General features: G+C 38.0%; 1 protein-coding gene and 1 long non-coding RNA gene across 3 annotated transcripts in view; one reads left to right on the forward strand and one right to left on the reverse strand.

Moving 5' to 3' along the window:
• The window catches only part of LOC143905271 (uncharacterized), an 80,928-nt gene that overhangs the window by 14,832 nt on the left and 44,269 nt on the right, over positions 1-21,827 (reverse strand). The gene's annotated exons all lie outside the window — the stretch shown is intronic.
• LOC143905185 (uncharacterized) lies at positions 11,074-13,061 on the forward strand. The gene is made up of 3 exons (XR_013259138.1): positions 11,074-11,323; positions 11,713-11,881; positions 12,300-13,061. It is a non-coding gene; the product is annotated as an uncharacterized LOC143905185 (long non-coding RNA).

Below are 21,827 nucleotides of genomic sequence, written 5' to 3' on the forward strand. Positions count from 1 at the left end.
TTTACTGTTCGTATTCGTATTTAACGAGCTTCGAAATGTGAAATTGAAGCAGTGATATAATACGATGAACAACCTCTACCATTTACCACTCTATTATCTGTTCGCTTTTTTTATCTTTTTTTTTTGCAACAATTTAATATTGCACAATTCTTCAATCTCTTTTTTGTAAAAAAAAAAAAATAATTGACTATTCCGCGCTAGTTAAAATTGAATTTTCGTCAAGTTTGCAAATAAAAGAAAAAAATATTTAATGTTTATGCGATAACTGTGTATCATGGAATGACATCATAAAAATATTATTGGTATTTCTATGCATCTGCGTTAATATTTATTTATATTTTTTTAAAACAGTTTTTTATATATTCGGATATATATAGGTATAGTTCGAAACGACATTGTTTTAAAACGCAAATGCTACAAAGCGTTTAAATTATAAAAAGTCAGCTGTGTAAAATCATTGTGCGATAAAACCAGCACGAAACGCGGAAACGAATGAGTTTATTTAAATGCGTTTATCGCGCTCGTGAAGATATATGTACCTGTGTATACCCCACCAAAATTGAACCGAATTCGATGTCAAAGGGTGAAGCGGCGTGGAAGTATCAGAGCGCCGAAGAGCAATCCACGCGTGTAGGCGTGCAATGACAGCTCGTCTGCGTAGCATGTAAAATATGAAAAGAACGGAGAAAAATACGATGGTGAGGAAGAGGAGAGAAGAGTGCGAGGTTCTAAAAGCTACCTGTTGAGCTATCTACGTGTTCTCGGCAGGCCTCTTTGTCGAGCTGCCAAGATGGCGAAGAAAATAAGTCGGGGCACGCGAGAGTTCACAATATGCGAAACCGCGATTGCGACCTCAGCTGTGGGTTCGAGTTGCAACTAAAGCTGCATATTTCAAAACTCTGTAATAAACTAATTATTTTCAGGCGAGATTGAAACACTTTAAATTTAGTTACGCGATGTAAAACAAAACTCCAACGTTATATATTGCATAAAATTGCTCCGCTAAAAATTATCGCGGTACAAAAATATAATATTTCGAATATCATAGAATAATATTCTTAGAAAATTAATAAAATAAAATGAAATTTTGTACTAATCAAACCTAATGCGAATAATTGACGGAAAGTTGTAATTGCATTGTAAATTGTAATAAAATTTGAGAGAGAAAGAAAGAAAGAGAATTTATTTTGAATAATTGTTATCAAAAAATGCAATCAGAAATCTGGGACACTTTGTACATTACTCGCTTGTACAAAATAGAGTTCCTATAATAATAGTTAGGACAAACCGCCGCCATGTACAGCCAAATGATAGCTTTGTCTCACTCCCACTAACTTCTTGGCTGAAACATATGGCGACCATGATAGCTTTGTCTCACTCCCACTTACAGCTTGTCTCACTCTTACTAACTTGGCTGAAACATATGACGGGACCAATAAAAAATCGTCACCACATTGGCTTAACTCTTATTATAGGAACTCTAGTACAAAATTGCATTTCTAAATTCCTAGAAAAATGAAAAAAAGTCAAACACATAATAGTCTGATTTCTGTAGACAAGAAATTCTCTCGTTGTTATTCAATTCGCATACGTTGTACAAATAGTGACGTCTTGGTCTACACGCGATTTGTCCTGACTCAAGTGAAAAAAACCAAGTACTGGGTTGTATGAATAAAATGCAATCACTCTTGCTTATTGCAGAAACTGCTGCTGAATGTAAATAAATGTAGAACATTTGTTCAGAGCGCTTATCTTTAAGAAAATTATAAAATGAACGCTTTTGTAAGTAACAAGTTGTAACAAATGTTGCAGAAACATGCGAGTAGAAAAAAGCATTTAATGCTAAACTTGCGGGTACGCGTCACGGAAGATGTTTAACATCGACTGCCTCGCAAAAAGTAAAGAATTATTCGTAGAGTACAGTTTTGCTTTGTATACATTTACCTTGAAATAAATGCTTTTTACTCTTATATATCTTCTCCCCCTCTCCTCGGAGAATACTCTTTCTTATCTACATGACTCACTATATAAAATCAGATTCTGCCGTCCTTCGTCGCGCACGAATGCGTACGACCACCGTAAAGGAAATGTATCAACTGGAAGCCAACAATAGTTTTGTTAAAACAACCTCGTTCGAAAGTGTCGACAAATTAGTCGAGTAGGGCAATTCTCAAAAGCGTTACCATTTTCCACTCATTCCTCCAATTCGCGCGCTAAATCCAACGGCGTACAATAAATCCCCATTAACCCCCGCCGGGTTTTATTTTAATCACCGACACGTGTGGCCGCTTAGACTGGCCGATGTTCTTCAGGTCGGATTTAATCAACTGATTTTTCTTCTCTTCCTCGCAACGAGCTTCATCGTAACAAGCGCGGCAACGGGGGAATCATTTCGCGAATGCGGTTAAAACCATCTCTTCAACTTTAACTCGCCGGTCGGGAATGTGCGCCATCCCTTGCACAGCGTGTATCTCAAACTCCGAGATTCCGAGTTTCTTGTTAACTCTTTTTGGCGGAATTTAATCATGTCCGTAAAGAACAATGAATGTATATTATAATACTTTAACTTCGGATTAAAAGAAATTATCACGTCTTGTTAAAAATATAACAGTGACAAATTTGTATCGAAACTCTTTCAAGAGTTAAATAGAATGCCTTTATCACCCTTGCAACCATTTTGAATTTTATTGCTATGCAGCAGTGAGCGCGTGTTCTACACGCAAAATTGATATGGAGGATTTAGCTATAATATATTTTCCTATTGATGGCTAAAGCTGGAATCTGGAAGCTGGAATAAATGGAATCTTAACTCTAGAGAGATTTATGAAAATTTTATATTATACTAAAATTTTTGTGGTTGCCTATTTTTATTCACTATTTTTATTCCTATGTCGCGCCGTTCTTATGTCGGCCGTATTTCATTGTCAAGATATTGAAATGTCTGCGGTCAAAACTATTTTTCCCATTGGGTTCCGTTATCACCGCATGAATTGTGATTGCAATTCAGATATAGTTCGATATTGTAAGATACGTGTAACAAGTTTTCTCTTTCACATATGTTTTTGGATTGCCTATTATACGCTCGATTATACAACAGAAACAAAAGAAAGGAAAATAAATAAAAGATTGTTCTTTGTAAGACTTTTTAAATTTCTGTAAAATATAACAATGAATTATAATTGTTTATTATGCAGTTAGGTAATCAAAAAATTTGAATAAAATAGTAACAAAATAATATATTAGGCAAACAAGTGCAAGCATGAAATAATAATAAAATAATGTAACACGCTCAATGCTGCATACCGACAAAACTCGAAATGGCTGAAAGATTGATAAAGGCATTCTATTTAACTTTTGAAAGAGTTTTCTTTTAATACAAATTTGCCATTTATATATTTTTAACAAAACACAATAATTTCTTTTCGTCCAAAGCTAAAATAATACGTTTAATGTTCTTTACGAAAACATATGTTGATATTAATATTTTCAGGCTGGGTATTAGATATGTGTCCGCAGTAGTAAAATTCTACAATCGTTATGTCGGTTGTGCCGCGATACGATTTAATGGAACGCGAAAAACAGAAACAATAGTTCGAATAAGTCTCTTGGTTATGTTTGGCGTTAGAATAATTCATCCGTGGCTTTTACGCGAGTTTTCCAAAACATTAACTTTTATCTACGACTGCCACGCGGAAGATAGAAGACTTCGTAGCCAGCTAAATCGATTTTTGAAGATGCGCCGGTCTGCGAGCGCATGCTGGAACTCCGATAGAACGAAGAAAGATAGAGTCTGCGAGCAGAGGGAGTCACGATAAAACGTGTAGAGTGATGCGATTAAACCGCGTTAATCTAAATCTTTATCACTGTTCTATCCGACAACTCAATTAAAAGCTGTAATCGACATCGTATTACATAGAAAATCAGTGAATTTTTTTTCCGACTACGTTATAAAACCTTCGCAGACATTATCACAGAAAAAAGAAGATTGTAAGAAGTTTTTCAAGTATTTAAATAAAATCATGTCAGAGGGAATCGAATAAGTAAAATAATGATACGCTATGGCCAGATCCATTCTTGCGTACTCAGCGTCCAGAAATTGCCGCGTTGATTTTAATAAACTCAAATCTTAAGCAAAGATAGCGTTTTATGAGCAATAATTCTGCTCTTATCGTGAAATGTTACATAAACCTTCAACAAAAGCGCGGAAAAGTAGTTTTATTTACTCAGTGTCAATTAACAACGAGCGAATCATACAAACGCTATTGGCGTTAATTAAAAATCTTAATTCTTCGTGCATTTTAATGTTGTGGTTTGGTTATTCTTTCATATCGAGAGCCAGTAATTAAAAACTAATTGTACGCTGCACCTGTCGCGGGTTTCCGTTTACAGTTTATAGTAGAAACGGGTCAAAATGTAAAATGATCGGAGTCGCTCGTCCCGTTCTCTAGTTCAAACGATCGCGGAAATAACGTCACGGATAACGCAACGAAGCATCCATTAGCAATGATTGATAAATGTGATGTCATAACTTTTATATATACATCTCACGTGAGACGTACAACTAAAAATATTAGAAAAAAATATCAAGGTATTTGTGAAATCTATTAAATAGTATCTATTTGCATTTATATACATATTTGCACAAATAAAATAGAATCTAAAATTTCTTTGTGTTGCGCGATCTCTATATCAATAAAGAAAGAAATGAATCTGTAACAATCTGTACGAAAATCATAAAAAAGAAATGAGAGGCCAAAAAGCGTTCATAGTTTTAGATTGAGTCTCACGATTTATCAGCACCGTATAAGAAGTAGAAAGGTGAGTGCGATTCATTTAGCTTGGCTTCCGGGCACGTGAGAATTAGCGAAAAAATCATTTGCAATCACGATCGGTTGAATTCCCGTGCTTGTCGCTTTCAGAAAGATAAATGGTATTGCAGTCGACTTGATAAGTCCATTGTTGATCATGTTAAATGACACCAATTTGTCCGTTATAATCGCCGTCGTCAAGAATCTCGCAGGATAATCGACGCAATTCAAATTAAAATCATGAAGAACGATCTTTTCCATAAGCCATAAAAGCATAATTTCGATCAGCAAAATTACGTCGGTCGAAAAAGCGCGATAAAGTTTGGTCACGTGGACCGCCGAACCGTCGATTATTCGCGAGCTGCTACAAAATGAAATTACGTAGTACTCGTTCCATATGCAAATGGGCTGCGAAACTCGGAATTACGGAAAATTTATAGATTCAAGGTGTCATCTTTTTGTGTAATGGTCGCTCTTGCGTTTGAAATTAATTTGCTGCGAGAGAAGTCCGATTAATGTTACCTTCGAGTAATGTATAATTGAATTGCTCATTTACTTTAGCGATGTACAATTAAATTGCTAAACATTTACTCGCAGCATAATTATATTTGCTTTTTATAATTTTTATAATAATGTCTCTTGTGCAAAATCCTTGCAATTAAAAATTATTAAAAAAAAATAAAAAAATTTGAAATTATAACTACTCGAAAGTATAAATTATAAAATTGTAAAATTTATAAATTATTATGACTCTATTTTCTTCTATCTCAACTTTCGATAATAGGCATATAAGAAGTAATCAATTACAATACTGCCAACTTCGTGATCTCGCTATCAATCGCTATTAATCGGTAGCAAACACGAGTTGCTTCTTGCGGTGGCTGTAATTTACAAGTATTCAAACTATGTACGAACTACTTTCGTGCGGCTTGATCGACCGCCTGAGCAAAGTCGTGCTCCCTCGGACAAGCCGACTTTCTCGAGCGGTATAAAATTGTCCGCGAATAACTTCTGACATGCCCCTATACTTGGAGATAGAAATTGAGCGATGGAGCAAAATTGAACGAAAGGGTTCAACGTGTCGCGTCACGAGAAATTGCATCCACATTTGAAAGCTTTGAATATTTGAATAAATCTCGTGAGCGGGATTACAAAATGGTCGAATCGAATATTCCAACGTTTCGAATAAACTCAAATTTCAGACTGCTATATATTTCAGACATTTGATCGTTAAATTATATTATCTGTTGGCCCAAAAGTATTTTGGAATCTCGACTTTCTTTGTCTTCAGGACATTTTCCCATTAAGTGCATCCATTGTTGAATCCATGGAATCCATTGTTCTCAGGAAAATCCATATATTGTTTCGCATGTCGCTCGGCTATTGCTGATTCTCCAGTTTGCTGATTCTCCAGTATCGTTAAAAGATACTGCAACCATTTTTCAAAGTGCAGTGTCATCGCAGTCCGCTAAAGATACACAGTAGCGTCTTTCACGGATGCTATATGCAATATACTTGGCACTTGAAGACGCTGGCTCGCGTCTTTTGATAATGGGAGATGTTTGTCGGAATTTATGAGGTTGTACAGTAGCGGAAAGAAGCGAAGTCTCATCGTCGTCGCTTATTGGATAAAAGAGACAGATCAGAGAGCAAAGTGAGCAGGAAGAAACTTGCGAAGTCGATATCGTCGGGAAATCGGGCAATGAATGCCTCGTTTCCTCGACTCTCATTTTGTCCTTGTCCAACTGATATTCGTTGAATTTTGTCAGGCTTGGATATAGAGATAAAGAACACAATCCAGCTTTTCTATTTCTCCAAACTATTCGCTTTGTACATCTGCTCGCGAGCTATCCGCAAAAATGTCGCGTCTGAAAAGCTGATGAGGCTTCCGAAAGACTCCAAAAGCAATCGACTTCACTAGCGATGAAAATGTTGTGTCTCCGTTTTTATTATCCCGAAGTGGAGGAATACACGACGCGAGAAAGAAATATAGCTCGTGCAAAAAAATGAAATATACCGTGTAAAAATATGGACTGCAGAATTTTTCTTTACACGCGCCGGGAGCCCCGCACAAATGTGGCACGTGTTTCGATCGGATACCATGAAATTCAAATAACATTCCTTTAAATCCGTTCGAGTAAAGGGATCTATGAAATCGAGACATCTTCGCGAGCATCATTAAAGACAGCCGCATAAAGACAGTAGAGCTAACGAATTCTGGCTAGCTCACAAATTCAGTAGCGTTAGAAATTTATATGCAACGTCTCGCTGCTTCGCAGAGCTACTAGGTTGCGCATCATTAAATGCATGGAATAAGAAACTAAGTAATGTGAATTTGATTTAAAGAAGAGATGATAAAGCGCGAATGCCGCGCCGCGTGAAAAACTGAACCATATAATCTGAAACTGACTGTGATATTTATTTTAAATATTTTTTTAAGAAATATAAGAACTCTGTGATGAAACAAAAGTAAAAAAAAAAGTTAAGTCGGTCATACGTACAATTTTGTTTGTTTTAATATTATTCTAACTGCAATCGTTTGAATTGATAAATTGTAAAAATAGTGACGGCCGGTCAAAAGTTAACAGCGAGATGACCGACTTTCAATCGGCACAGAGAAAGAAAAATGCGCACAGTCGGCGCGAAACAAGTAAAAATCGATAACGATTTTTCTCAAAAGAAATCAGTATCGGTGGAAAATCCCGAGGTCGGAGATTGCTGTTAAAAAAAATACAAAAAGCAGAGAGATGAGAGTTACAACTTATTCCGTTAGCGTTTCACCGTGAAGAGAACAGGAGGAGAAAGCGGGGTAAACACGAAATAAATTGCAACGCTTGTGATCCCTCTGAGATTTTCAATTGCCATTAGCCTGGACGGAAACTGATATTGATTATACTTCGGAAAACCTCAACATTATTCAAGCGATGCTTGAATGGGATATCATAACGCGAATAGACAACGCGAAGATGATGCATTAATTTCCATTTGCGTCATTTAATCTGACATTATAAAAAAAAGCCTTCCAATATTCAGAATTTCGAAGCCATCAATTACAATTAATCGTGCCGTATAGATGAGTGCATGTCATTTATAAGCGCCGTCGTTGATTTTCAAACGATTTAATAAGTCATAAATCATCGGCGAATGCGAACGTTCGGATACATCATCGTTCAGCGAAGCGTATGTTCGAATATTTCACCATTTTATCGCAATTCAAACACACAAATACACGCAAACACGCATGCATGATGCATATTATCTGCAATGCAAAATGCATTGGCGTCGAAGTTTCCCTCGCACACTGTGTGTTTGATCTATCAGGGGTAGTATCAATAGATACGAAGCTTCGCGAGACGTCACTTTTGTCGGGACGATCGACTTCTCGTGTAATACTCGAATGGCGCTGTTTATACACACAAACACGGTTCTCTCTTAGAACGCCATATCTTCAATTTAATATTTACATAAGCATCGGCGCATATGCATATACAGGAAGTTCTCCACGTCACGTTCTCCAGAATATGGAATATTTTTTTATGAGTAACGCCCCCCTTTCTTTGTATGTATATATCTCCGTAAAAATAGGTCGAGCGAAATCGGCGATTTCACGTCAAGAGGGATCGAAATATATCGAAATCGAAAGACCGGAAGATGACGTGACTCTCTATCGGTTTACAAACAAAAATGGTACGCTATTAGAGTTCGATCGAACTCTATTATAGAGGAAGAAAACGGTCAGCACTCGCAGAAGCCATTATTCGTTGCAAATTTTTAATATTCAACATTGAATATTTTAGTAATTCAAACTGTGATGTATAAAAAGGGTATATATGAATTTTTAAACAAAGAAATTTAAGTTTTACTGCTGTCTTACGATTAAATGTTACTTGAAAAATTTTTCTTATACGCGTATTATATGTATGTGTGTGTGTGTGTGTGTGTGTGTGTGTGTGTGTGTGTGTGTGTGTGTGTGTGTGTGTGTGTGTGTGTGTGTGTGTGTGTGTGTGTGTGTGTGTGTGTGTGTGTGTGTGTGTGTGTGTGTGTTAATATTTATTTTAAAATAAAATAAAATATTATAGTTGTGTAATATGGTAAAAATACACCAAATGTATTGCATAATTATTATTCACAATAATTTCTCTTTCATGAGCGTGGATATTTTCCGTTTAAAATTGCCTTTCAACCATCAGCTGTAGTATGAAAAATACAGTATCTCCATCAAAAATATTCAATATCGCAAGCATCGTTAGACGCAACCTAGTTTTTGTAAAATTTCACCTGTACTCTTTTTCGCGCGGTTATACATTTCGCTTACCAAAATATTTTCTTAGCAAAGAGACTCGCGCAGCTAGCGATTAAATTGCTTCCCGACATATTCCAACCAACCCTTTGGCCACTCTCGCGCACGTCGAACGTAAATTCTTTATTACCGCTAAGTACTTATCCCGTGAATGTACTCAGAGGTATACCAGCGGTCGGGTATAGTTCTCAAATATTTGTTCACGCGGCAATATCTGTCCGATTACTTCGTCCTGGGAACATGCATAAAAACCATCAAATCGAATTAAAAAATTCAATCCGCATATATTCAAGGAAAATTATCCAACAAAAGTACATACACTTTTTAACTGCTGAAATAATATGTATATTTGGAAAGATAAATTCCAGGCATGAATGCGTACTTCCTGAATCGTGAAAGAATTATGACGGGAATGTTACGCAACGAAAATGGAACGACGTACTCCGTAAAATACGTAATACGTTAAATTCAGCTAATGCGTTCCAAGGTATTAACTTTATTATCAGATATACTGGATGTGACACGTGTTGCTTAGTACCACATTACGTACTTTTAACGATTATGCGTCAGGATACTTGAAAAATTACGTAAATAGCAAACGTATTCCTGTGGCTTCTGTCATTCCTCTCCGCGCGTTCGACCTTTATTTTATCAATGTGTACATCGGGGAAATGCTATTAATAACGACGACGTGATATCCGCGGCCTATGATAGCAAACACTCTCTCTAGCGTCTGGATATTAATAGAGAAAAGCCCGTACAAAGCGAGAGAGGCGGAAAAGAAGGTATAAGTGCGCCATTGATTCACAGGTGATTACGGTCATTACGCATATCGGACTCGGTTCTTTACAAACTAAAGTCCGACATACGTAACGCACATAGGCTTTTAATACGCATCACTTGTATATTCTGAAGGATTCGGAAACAACACTATGTAAAGTTTACCAAGTTCAGATGCGACGTAATTCTTCGCAGAACTAACTTTACGCTTGCACAAATAAATGAACATGAATAGAATGCAAATAACTTTTAACACTCTCTAAAAATATTGCTACTAAACAGATTTCTAGAATAATATATGCAAGTTAAACAATTTTATTATCTTTTTTTCCAGAAGGCCGTAGAAAATAGCATTTGCATTAAAATATCATAAAATGAGAGAATTGTTCGAAGCGGTTTGAAGAGCGGGAAGAGCCGGTTGAAGAACTAAAATTGCTTTCTTCTACTATTAAAATTTTGCCGTAGTTGGAATTTTCCAAAAATGAGCTGTCTCCAATGTTGACATGAATATCATAAGTGTAATAAAGATAATACTTGAAAATATCCGCCTTAAAAATTTTTCGAGTAGCGATGTATACGACAACTCTATTCGTGTTTGCGTAACATTATTTACGAATCTTTTTGTTTAATTTTATTTTCTGGATTTTTCAGATTTTTTTTAGGATTTTAAATCGGCGAAATCATATCCACTTCCAAAAAGAGATTTGAGACACGAAAAAGTATCCACGTTTCATGCGTCGCTCTTAAAAAACCCCTTAAAAGATTTATGTGTATAATATTTATCCATTTTTCGTAATAGCGAAAGTGTTATATTAGTGCGTAACGCGCGACGCCGACGGTGTTCATAATTTGTGCCGGACGTCCGTTGCGTGCCATTTTCAAACTTTATGATAAATCGCTATTATAACACACGGCACGTCTCGAACAGCCGGGGCACGAGGATAAGATGTTTTATATACCGTGACATATTGCATACATAGCTGGTCCGCGCTCTTATATTTTCCGAACAAAAAAACGTCGTCGAGCAATCTTTTTGCGTTTTCCTTTTGCATAAAGAATTTCGAGGTACGTATTCGTTATTCGCAAAAAAAGTTCTCTCGCTGAAGAAACAAATTCTTAATAATATATTGCGAGAAAAATTCTATTCAATTTATCCCGAATAGTTAAAGCAGACATGACTGGATAATTGCGTGTAATCAATGCATCGCTTAAATGGTCGATTATTCGACATCGAAGGTTGTGTGGAGAATAGATAATCCATTGTATATGTATATTTGCATAATTACGATTCGCCTATTTGGGAGAACAATACGCTTATACGCGAACATTCTATTCGATACACAGACTAGTTCTGCTTTTGCAGTAACGTTGTAATGTAGAAAGTGCAGTTGAATAAAGAAAGTGAAAAATTTCGCTAAAGCTTTTCCGCTGAAAGGTCAGTATTTATCTCATCCGCTACGTATGATATATCGCAGTCATATGAATTAGAGTGATGCACTTTGGATTTCAACTTGAAAAAGGAGAATTACTATCATAAATCCTCTTCTGAATTACACGTTAGAGGCGCTTTTCCGCAAGAAAGACATAAGAACTTTGTGTGATACATGAGAATAAATATAGCACTGGTATATTTTTTTATGTTAAACCGATAATCGTTATAGAATTATTAAAAACGTACGATATAATTGGCTACACATCATTATACATTATAGTATTCTAAAGGAGTTGCGATATTAATGTCATTAGGAAATATTTCTGCGTCATCCAGCATCTGGATTAAACCAAGCGTAGCTACATAATCATGTACCTAGTACCTAATTTCAGGCAGTCACGATTCGCGTGGCTGCTGTCACGTAGATGGAAATGATCTGGCCACCGGCTGACGGGGTCTCGTCCCCCACGAACTTATTCCGGTATTCACCAACACAGCTGTGCTAAAGGCACCCACGCCTTTATCTCCTCCAGCTGGCAGCGGCGTGCACGGCGTGTGCAGGTGAGTATTGATCGTCGCGGCAGGGACGCACGGCAGGCGAAGAAACGGCCGAATGTAAACGGACGCGAGGCGAAATGACGCCGGGGATAAATGCGTGGACAGACCAATCGGAGCAGTGTCGAGGGAGAAAAAACGATTTATTCGCGAGAAATCTAGGTCGGTCTCTGTCCGATGACGGCCGACCGGAGCAGAGCAACAGGCGACCTGTAGATTTCGAAGGGGACTGTTAAAGCATCGATGCGCGAATGGATCGGGTGGATTCACAATGTATATTAATCCTTATAAATACTTTCATATTCATTAATTATATCTACATATAGAAGAAGGTTCCCTATTATGAGATACCGAGTTCATTTTGTGTGATTGCCGAAAGTCTATGGGCCGAATTTAAAAATGTAATGAATTTTCCACTAAATAGATTTCACTCCAAGGGCAATAAGTTCGTGGTGGAACCGACAGATGAGACCTATTAGTTCAGCAGAGACCCCGCTATCTCATATTAGCAGCCGATTTCATAATAGAAAGAGGACTCTCCTCTATATATCTTCTGGACGGACTTGGACGTTCGTGTATCGTGATTGTTCGCAGTAAAGAAAGTCAAGAAAGAAGAGAGCTACGCTGAGCAACATTGGCTGGCTTTTGACATACACCATATTTCAATTAATTATTTCTCATTTGACATTGTTAGATGTAATATTTGCAAATACGAGTCTCATCAGTTCGTAGAGCATCGTTATTTAATTTCCCGATTACCTTTTTATCTCACTTTATTTTATTATCGTTTTGACTCGCTATTACAATTGTAGAAAGTATAATACAATACATGTCAACACGTAGACATGTTACAAAAATGATGACTATCAAGCGTTAAGGCTCTTATGTCGATCAATGCACGGCGTTGTGCAAAAAGCACGAGATAATTCGTGAAATTTTTTGTCCCGGTGGGATGTGAAATACCTACGTAATTCTGGTTTGAGTTAAATTTCCGTTGCGCCGCAGATACTGAAAAAATCCACCTTGCACCGATCGTCGTTCTTTTTTCGCACGAGTAAATATATAGAGATCATTTTCCTGTATGCGTAATATCGAAAATCTGAATTCATTGAATATTTATTGGTCCCAATCTCCGTGAATGGCGCGTTATACATTGTAGATCTATATATGGCAAGTGTATAGACGAATAGCAGCTACAATTCACTCTCGCAAAGTTTAACCGATATAGTTTTAATGGTCTATAAGAATTTGATATATGTATATGAAGTACATGCAATATAAAAACATATTATAAAGCGATCTACAGCAGTTAGAGATGATACTTTACTGGTAATTTTCTCTATTATTTCAAATATCCTTTTCTCGCTACTGAAATTGAATAGTTTGCTTTCGATGTAAATCTTTACTCGCGAAAAACTCAAGTCTTGGATATAAAGATGTATACCTTCAACAATAGGATTGGCTCGTTTTTCGATATTCTGTAACCGGTCATTCGCTCGAGTATAAATATATCACTGATTCCGCTGATAGTGCAATACACTGAATTGCGAGCAATGGTGGATGCATACAATTTGGAGTACGTGATCGATGTGCCGTTCCAGCCTTTGTACTCTTGAAGCTGTAAAAGACGAGGTCGTTGATGATCGCCTGTTGCTCCCATTCGTGGCGCGACCTGGGTGCAACAGAGTTAGAAGGCTGACAAAGCAGCCTGCAACTACTCAGCCACGTGATGCTTTGTCTCACTGGCATTCTCCGAGATTATCATGGTGTTAATTTCACAAGCACAGATATAGATCTAGGGGAGAGAGAGAGAGAGAGAGAGAGAGAGAGAGAGAGAGAGAGAGAGGGCGAGAGAGAAAGATGTACTTTACATAATGTATTTATTGTAAAATTTTATCATTTATCAAAAAATATTATACCCTGAGGTGGCGAAGTTAATTTCCAATTCGAGCTCCTAAAATTTCACGAGTTTTATAACTCAACCATAATGACATTAACACTTTAAGTAATTATATCAAAGAAATAGAATAGGGTACTCTTTCACACAACGTTGAATAATATATATGTTGAAAGCAATTGAAAAATATATAAGTTTAAAAGCTACTGGTTAAATTTTAGCAAAAGTTAGTACATTAATGATATAAGGAGACAAAGCCTGTAATTTATCGAAGAAGCCTGAGTCAAATTACGAATCGTGCCGAGGACGAAATAGAGTTAGAATGACGAAGGAACGATCGTGGGAAAACGAGGGCGAAAAAGTCGGTCAAAGGGTGTCACTCCGGGAATTGCATTTTCCTTTGTAACCGCACAAGTGGCAGGCCGGTGGGTTCAATCGAGAGAAAAGTTAATTCGTTTGTTTATTCTTGATATTCGATCTGAATTCTTTTTATTTTACGTTGCGTTGCATCTGCAAAACGGAAATAGCGTCGAAAGTTATCAGATTTGCGGAATAGGACTGCGGCAATAATAGCAGTTTATTGGAAATGTAATTTAAGATTAAATTTATATTCTAAGACAGATAGAGTAGGTGTAAACGTAGGTGTAAACGCCTGGCATAAAGGAGACTGCAAATGAGATTATAACGTGACGTGTCTTACCAAGCTGATTTGAAAACTTTTCCCGCTAGGCAGTTTTCTTCCTGTTGCGAATCTCGCGAACGTAATACACTTTTCGAGCTCCCACACTTATCCGTGTGAATTGCCCAACGACACGGCGCCGGCGGGCGAGGGTGTGCGAAATGAAAGCGGAATTATTTAACTGATGATAATGTTGGGGCTACTACGTGAGCTTATATCGTCGAGATTAATTTCTGACGACAAAACTAATTTAACTTGGGCTATAGCTGCGAATAAACGATTCGTTTGCGATGCTCCGGCTTACGGCCGCGTTGCAGCTTGGAGTTAAGTTACAACTGCGACACGCCACAACTGCCACGGTATCTAACTGTAACGTGTCAAGGTTACGATTCGCCACCCGGCGGCCTCGCGGGAACTTGCTTAAAGTTGGAGCTTTAACAACCGTAAAGCCATACGCGTAAACGTTTACCTACCACGTATAGCTGGGATGCACGTGTCGAAACGACATGTTCAATTAATATTTAATCGATTAACGCGAGACCGTTCATTTCCGTATTTATCTTCGAACTTATTTCCGATGATGTAGACGAAAACAGTATTGGGAAAAAATTTCAATGAGATGAAGATTACGATGAATTGAAACGTTGAGCGCATGTTAGTTTTGACAATGTTCTATTATTTTAAATAGTAATTAAGAAAGGTTTTTCACGCAATCCGGCTCTTTAACAGAAGATTGGGACAATGAGACTTTTCATAAAATAAGGGATAACGTGCTCCGTTCCGTGGCCTCCATTTAAATTCGACCTGTTTTCTGTAAGATAATAAGGATCGGAGCTTTTCCGCTTTAGTCTTTCAGTACGTAAGCAGGTTTGCGTAATAAAATTCTCAACTAAAACTGAATAACGCTTGAAATTGTTTATCTTGACGGAATTAGAATTTCACATTAATCTAAATTTAATATAATATATGATAAGAATAGAGATTATAAAAAAATACTTATTTTAGTATAAAAATATAATATAATACTTTTAAAGTAAAAAAAAAGTATGTGCTTTTATTTATAAAACACAGGGGGGAGTCATTCTATATCTTTATATGCTTATAATAACCAGAACTTTCCTTTCCTTAAGAAAAACTTGACCTCGTATCGCTCAAAGAGTTTATCGACGGAAACCCAGGAAAGTCGGAATAACTCGTATAAACTTACGCTTATATCTGTGCGCGAAAGATTGTCGCGCTATATAATGCGTAATAAAATGTTACCACAAAGTGACATAATTGATTTCGCTAACTGTGCGATAATTTGCGCGCTCTCTCTCTCTCTCTCTCTCTCTCTCTCTCTCTCTCTCTCTCTCTCTTTCTCTCCCGGCGAATAAGCGGTTCCGGGAGTATTGCGAGCTATATTCACAAATCATTAAAACGCATTGGCCGCATAACGATCTCGGATCACGTTAATGAGGTCGTTTGCGGCTCGAATCCAAGAGTCTATACGGCCGTTTGCGACACTCTCGAGCATGACTATAAACGGCCGGACCACACACGAACTCGTACCACTGCCACTCGCCCCATAGCGCACTCCCGAGTTCAATCGACCCGAATCGATCCTTATTGTATCCGTTCGATGCAACCCTGCTTCTATTCATAATTTCAACCGGGTAATTGCGGTTCTCTTCACGTTAAAAGGGTTACCACACGCGCATAATGCTTCACGTGCTCGTGAGTAACAATGAGTTACACGTTAATCGACGTTAATGATCGTTGCATGTACTCGATCGTCAGTACCCGTATCGATTCGTCGGTGATATTGTACGAGCTATTTTTGTACATTGAGCAAAAGTATTTCGGAGGATAAGTCCTTTGGCGATAATCTAACGCGAGGCCATTATTCGTCTTTTCAATTATTAACGTTAAGTCTCTCGATATATCTAAAATGAATTATCCCATTTGAAATTATATCTATGTAAATCGTCACTGATATTAGTACATTAATGTGAAAATTTTATAAGCCTGCGAATAATTCCTGAACTTACGCGTACTTTATAACAATTTTTCCTCTGATAATAGTCAATCTTTTTCCGAGAACCATTGTATAATCTTGGATACTGCGACGAGTATTTGTTTTTTAATTAATCTTATTTTTATTCAATGGAATCATTAGGATTCGGAATAATGATAATCGCGTTATGATCACGTAGAGCCTCCAATGAACAGTAACTATGATTATATAATATAAACATATTTTACCGAGGTATTCGCAAATGGTCCTGAATTCATTGAACAACGGTAATCCCTTGGGGAAACTACCGGCAGAAAACTCGCGACTCATGAGGGTATTATTCCATAGAATATCCCACGTAGAGAGTATATGATAGACTTTCGTCTCTCGGGTGTCCACGTTGCAATCGGATGCACTTCGGACACGAACGTCGCGTTTACCCTCGTTTTCAGAATGTTAGAAGTTATTTGAAAATCCATTTACCGCGGAGGAACGTAGGAACGGAATGTGATAAACGAATAGCCCTTTGCGGTCTGAAATACTTTCCCTACTTCGTTTTCGCCAGTTTCCGCCAAGTCCGACTCATTCCACGCATTCTTCATAAATTTCTCTACAGTTTAACGTTTCCATGCATAAATTAAATAAAACGATATTTATAGTCGTATACGCGTATTTCCAGCGGTGTTAAAAAACACAAGTGACTTAAATGTCTAATTAATTTAGATATTATTATTAACAGTGCGCGTAGAGGAGAAGGGTAGCACTGTGGAGGTTTGGGTAACGTTCCTAAGAAAAAACGCCTTGCAAACCCTGCGGGGATAAGCAATAAAGATAGTTTAGTTATTAACAAAGCGCGTAGCAAATAGAATAATATAATATAAAATAACGTTTAATTTTTAAAGAGTTCTTATCTCCCAACATTGTTTCTTAATAAAAAAAGGATAAATGTAATACTGTATTTTGGTCAATTACTCTACATCCGCGCAAAGTTTCAAGCTTTTTGGAATGCAAGTTATCAAAATTGCCTCATTAGTCTCGGAATGTTTCTCGTTATCTGAGACTTGCAGTTGCTCATAATATTGCGAATCAACGTGATGCGCGCTCGGATACACGCAAAGTTTATTATTGGTAGCGATATATCCATGCAGATAAAACGCCACGACGAGGAACGTGACACGCAGCTCGTATTAGCAAAGTTTGTAAATTACCGATCCAACTCGCGCGTCGCATATGTGCAATAACACACCTCGAGTCGCCGCGCCGCCACGGGTAATCGGTCGAGCGGAATGCATTCGGCCTGCTCCGAGTTAAATGCGAGACGAGTATAGCTTCAACTTTTAATAGATGCTATATCGATGCGCGGATATATCGAGAATATATGGTTACCGAACAAAGCTGATGCGTCCGTAAGTTCGCCGCGTAAACAGACCACGAGTATGCAACGCGCGTGTAGTCGGATTGCAGTTTGCGCGAGATACGGCGTACCTTAATGGCTGCGCAAGGCCGCAGTTATATGATCTCTAGAGACCAACGAGGAAGAATACATTTCCAGCACAATCAGCGAAAACGGAACCTCGATATACGCATATAGCTTCCGTGAAACGAGTATTTGCAACATAACGATTTTTTACGGCACAAAGACGGATGCGTCCGCGTCGTGCCGATGTACGCGGAACAGACATACATAAAATTTTTTTAACGGATAAACCTAAATGAAATGACCTATATTTCAAATGTCCTGTGTGTATAATTCAGTGTCAGTCGATATTCTTAACGTGTATCATGATCGTTACCGTAACTATATTAATACTGTTAATGGAAGCGACCCAGTTTTGGTATAATTAATATGAGTTCGTTTAGATTAATTGAATTCCTCGCGTCGTAATCATCGTCGCTGTCTAGTGGAAATACCTTTTCTTCACCAGATCGTTGGTACTCAGAGAGCGCTATATGTATCATACTTGTCCCAGGACTGATTGCTCTGCAGTCGGGTCGAGCTTGCCCATAATCTGTCTTCGGTCGTGGTTACAAATTTCGTGGGTCATGTTGAATACGCGTAGATTAATGTCGCGGATCATATTTCAGACGTTGGCCGAGCAATGAGTAGGTGAGGCAGTTAAGAAGGATCAGCTCTCCTCGAGTTGCTGTGCGATCAGTCACTCGGTTGATTGCACGGCAGATTATCTGCTTATCTAACTCCCCCCTTCACTCCGCTGTAATCGCCGGCCGTATTCTCGTTAAGCCTTAACGCATTATATAACGAACATAATCAACCCCGCGAAAAATCCGATGGAAACGCCAGGACGTCGTTACGTCTATCAGTGACCTTTGGACAAGCTCCGTTACATGACGGCAGTTTTATTTATAGCTGATCTCATCCCACTGTGTGCGACGCAATGCTTGATGGTAATGTTTGCGGAGGTGGTCTTTTATGGTGCAAAAGGTTACGAGCGATTTATTTAAGCTGATGAGTATCTTCCATGAATACATTAATTCTTTCGTATTTCCGGTTAGGTCACATATATATATGTGCATGAAATTTCCAATTACTGCGTACAAAAGAATATAAAGAGAGAGAGAGAGAGAGAGAGAGAGAGAGAGAGAGAGAGAGAGTGATTTAAATAAATTATACAAAAATATATTAACACAAATTTTACGCGAATTTGCGTGAAACGCAGATTATTGGAATGTCGGTATATCAATGTTTCTTTCTCTTCATCGTATAAACTATATTTATATATTTTATATTTGTATTCTTTATATGATAAATTTTTATAGTAACTTCTGTATCTATATGTACGTACACCCAGGCAAAATAATAAATCTCTCTCTGTATATCAATCAAAATGAAACGATGTCTGACCACATACAGGCATATACTACTTCGACCCAATATTTCACTTCGCTCGCTTGTTAAGTTACACATTGATCGCTATGTTAATTTATAACACGCGAGTCAATTAATAATACATTAATATTTCTATTTCTAAATAATTTTATTGATCAAAAGCTATCGCGTTTTTTGCAAAAGATAAAGAAGTTACTTATAGCAAAGGCGACATTTAGATCGAAACTTGAATTTTCAGCTCCGGATGTCTTATCTAATTTTAAGTAGTAACGAAGTTACGAGTGTGCTCGTAGGCGACCCCAATTTCACGGACTTCGTCGCAGCGTGATATGGCTAGAAGAACCGTGGTTGTGATTCGAAAGCTCTCTTAAGCTCACTCTTTCGCGCGAGCGCCCGTTCAATATAAGTTAACGCGAGTGACGGTCGGCGACGGTTGCTCCCACTTCAACTTTCCCTTCTCATTCTCACCTAGCAAAGAGCTTGGCCACTTAACTCCCGAAGTAGCAGCTAACCACTTTGTTCCATCCCGGTTCCGTCGCCCGATAGCTCTCTCATGTGCCTTTAAAAGTTCAATCTTCCTCGTGCACAGACTCTCTCTTCTGTATTATCTTTTTATGCCGACGACGATTCATCGGTTACCCTTCGTCCTCAAGAGGGTACTTGCGCTTTCTGTATCGCAGAGATTTTAATTTTCCTCTAACCGCCGTCCGTAATTCTCTACCGGCGTCCATTAACATTCCTCGTCGTGGCGACTGTCAATAAAAAGTTTCGTTTCAGGATCGTAGCCACCTCTTGCATTACACGCGCTGTCACACGGCTTCGCGCTTGGGGAAGCTGAATTGCTGCTGAAGACTGTATAGCGGCTGTGATATTGCATGGTCACAGAACCACAGATTTTAATTTTTGTAATTTATTTGGTGTAAGAGAAAAGTTCCACTTGTTGGAATTAACTTTTAATGCCTCAATATTAAATATTTAATAAATTAAGCTCTGAATTAAAATCGGAAAAACTGTCGTTTAATCGGTAGACGTTTTGTTTATTGTTACACAAATGACTAATAAACCGGATTTTTTATCAGATCTGATTTAACATTTTTCACTTAAAATTGGTTTTAAAGTTTATCAATAAATATTGTATAATATTTTTTCTCAGAACATTTTATGTACATAAAATAGAAATAATTAAGCTTGCAATAATTAAAGAGTATGTAAAAACATGAGCACAAAATACATAAAAAATTCTATACTTTCTTGATCGCGCAATAAAGATCCCTTATAAAATTCGGTTCAACATTCTGTTCAACAACGATATTTCTCGCAAAAGTGTAACGTTACCCTAGTTTCTGATCCAAGCCGAGCGATCGGGTGTAAAGAGCTAGAAGAAATTAATGGTGTAAAAGAGGCAGAGCCTTTCGCAAAACAACGCACCGAGAAAGAGAGAGCGAAGGGAAGTTTTGCATGAGTTGGAATTAGCAATGCGGGCTTGCCGTGGCGCGCGCTTGTCTCGTCGGACCTGCGAGAACTTTTGTCAGGAATTTCTATTAACGGTTGCCTACATTGTGCGGATGGGAGTTATGACGATGTATTAAACGGGCCGTGTAAAGTCTACGTTGACGTCGACGTCGGCGAAGTTGCTCGCATAAAACAGAACTCGATCGGTTCGCAGCAGCAATGAGACTTACCTCGGCTCCCTTGCTCGGTATGTAAAGCGAGTTTACCTTATTTCACCATTGTCGCGCGACAAGTTTATGCGTTTGGAAATATATAATGGATTACATTGGAATTTTTAGCTGATCGCTGTGGAAACGAAACAACGATCATGGTTGGATACGCTTCGTTTCGCAAGTTCTGAATAAATTCGTCGCGATAATCTTTCCGAGACGTGCGCGATTTTGCATGATACAGCAGACATTGCAACATTATTTTCTATTTTTTACTTCTTTTCTAAAAAGAGATGACAATTAAAATGATTTAATACATATGATACAAATCAGTCATATATCACGAAAAACGGTCTCCTCGTATATCACAGTGACAAATATCCCGTCGCTGTTGTCAATAATAATAAAAAATCTTGAAACAATTTTATCAACATTACTGTGGTTTTAATATAATTCACAAGGTTTGGAATACACTCGGTAACTTTCGGTAACCGCGAAGCAGCATTCTTCTCCCGTTTCATCGAAGGGTGCAGCGTGCGATATTAATAGAGCTTAATTTACCGGATGGATCAATGCATACCGTGCGTTCTTCGCGGCTCGGAAAACGTGCCCTCGCAATTGCGCTTCATAACTACGCTGTTACGCCGTTATCGATTTTGCCTGCATTGCGTTCCGCTGCGCTCAGGATCGCTCGGTGCGTTTTCGCATCCGCAAGGATGAGGGGGGAAACTAATACCATTTGCTGCTCAGCCGTGTAATCGCGCCGGAATCCGTCGGCGGAGGACGATACCGGTCAAGGCCGCCACGCCACGCGCCGCGACGGCGATTACTTACTCTCAGAGATGCTCTCGCGATATTTCTTTTAAGCTAT

This window comes from Temnothorax americanus, unplaced genomic scaffold (genome assembly GCF_048541705.1).
Source record: "Temnothorax americanus isolate GAGA-0224 unplaced genomic scaffold, ASM4854170v1 Scaffold6, whole genome shotgun sequence".
Classification (NCBI taxonomy): Eukaryota; Metazoa; Arthropoda; class Insecta; order Hymenoptera; family Formicidae; genus Temnothorax; species Temnothorax americanus.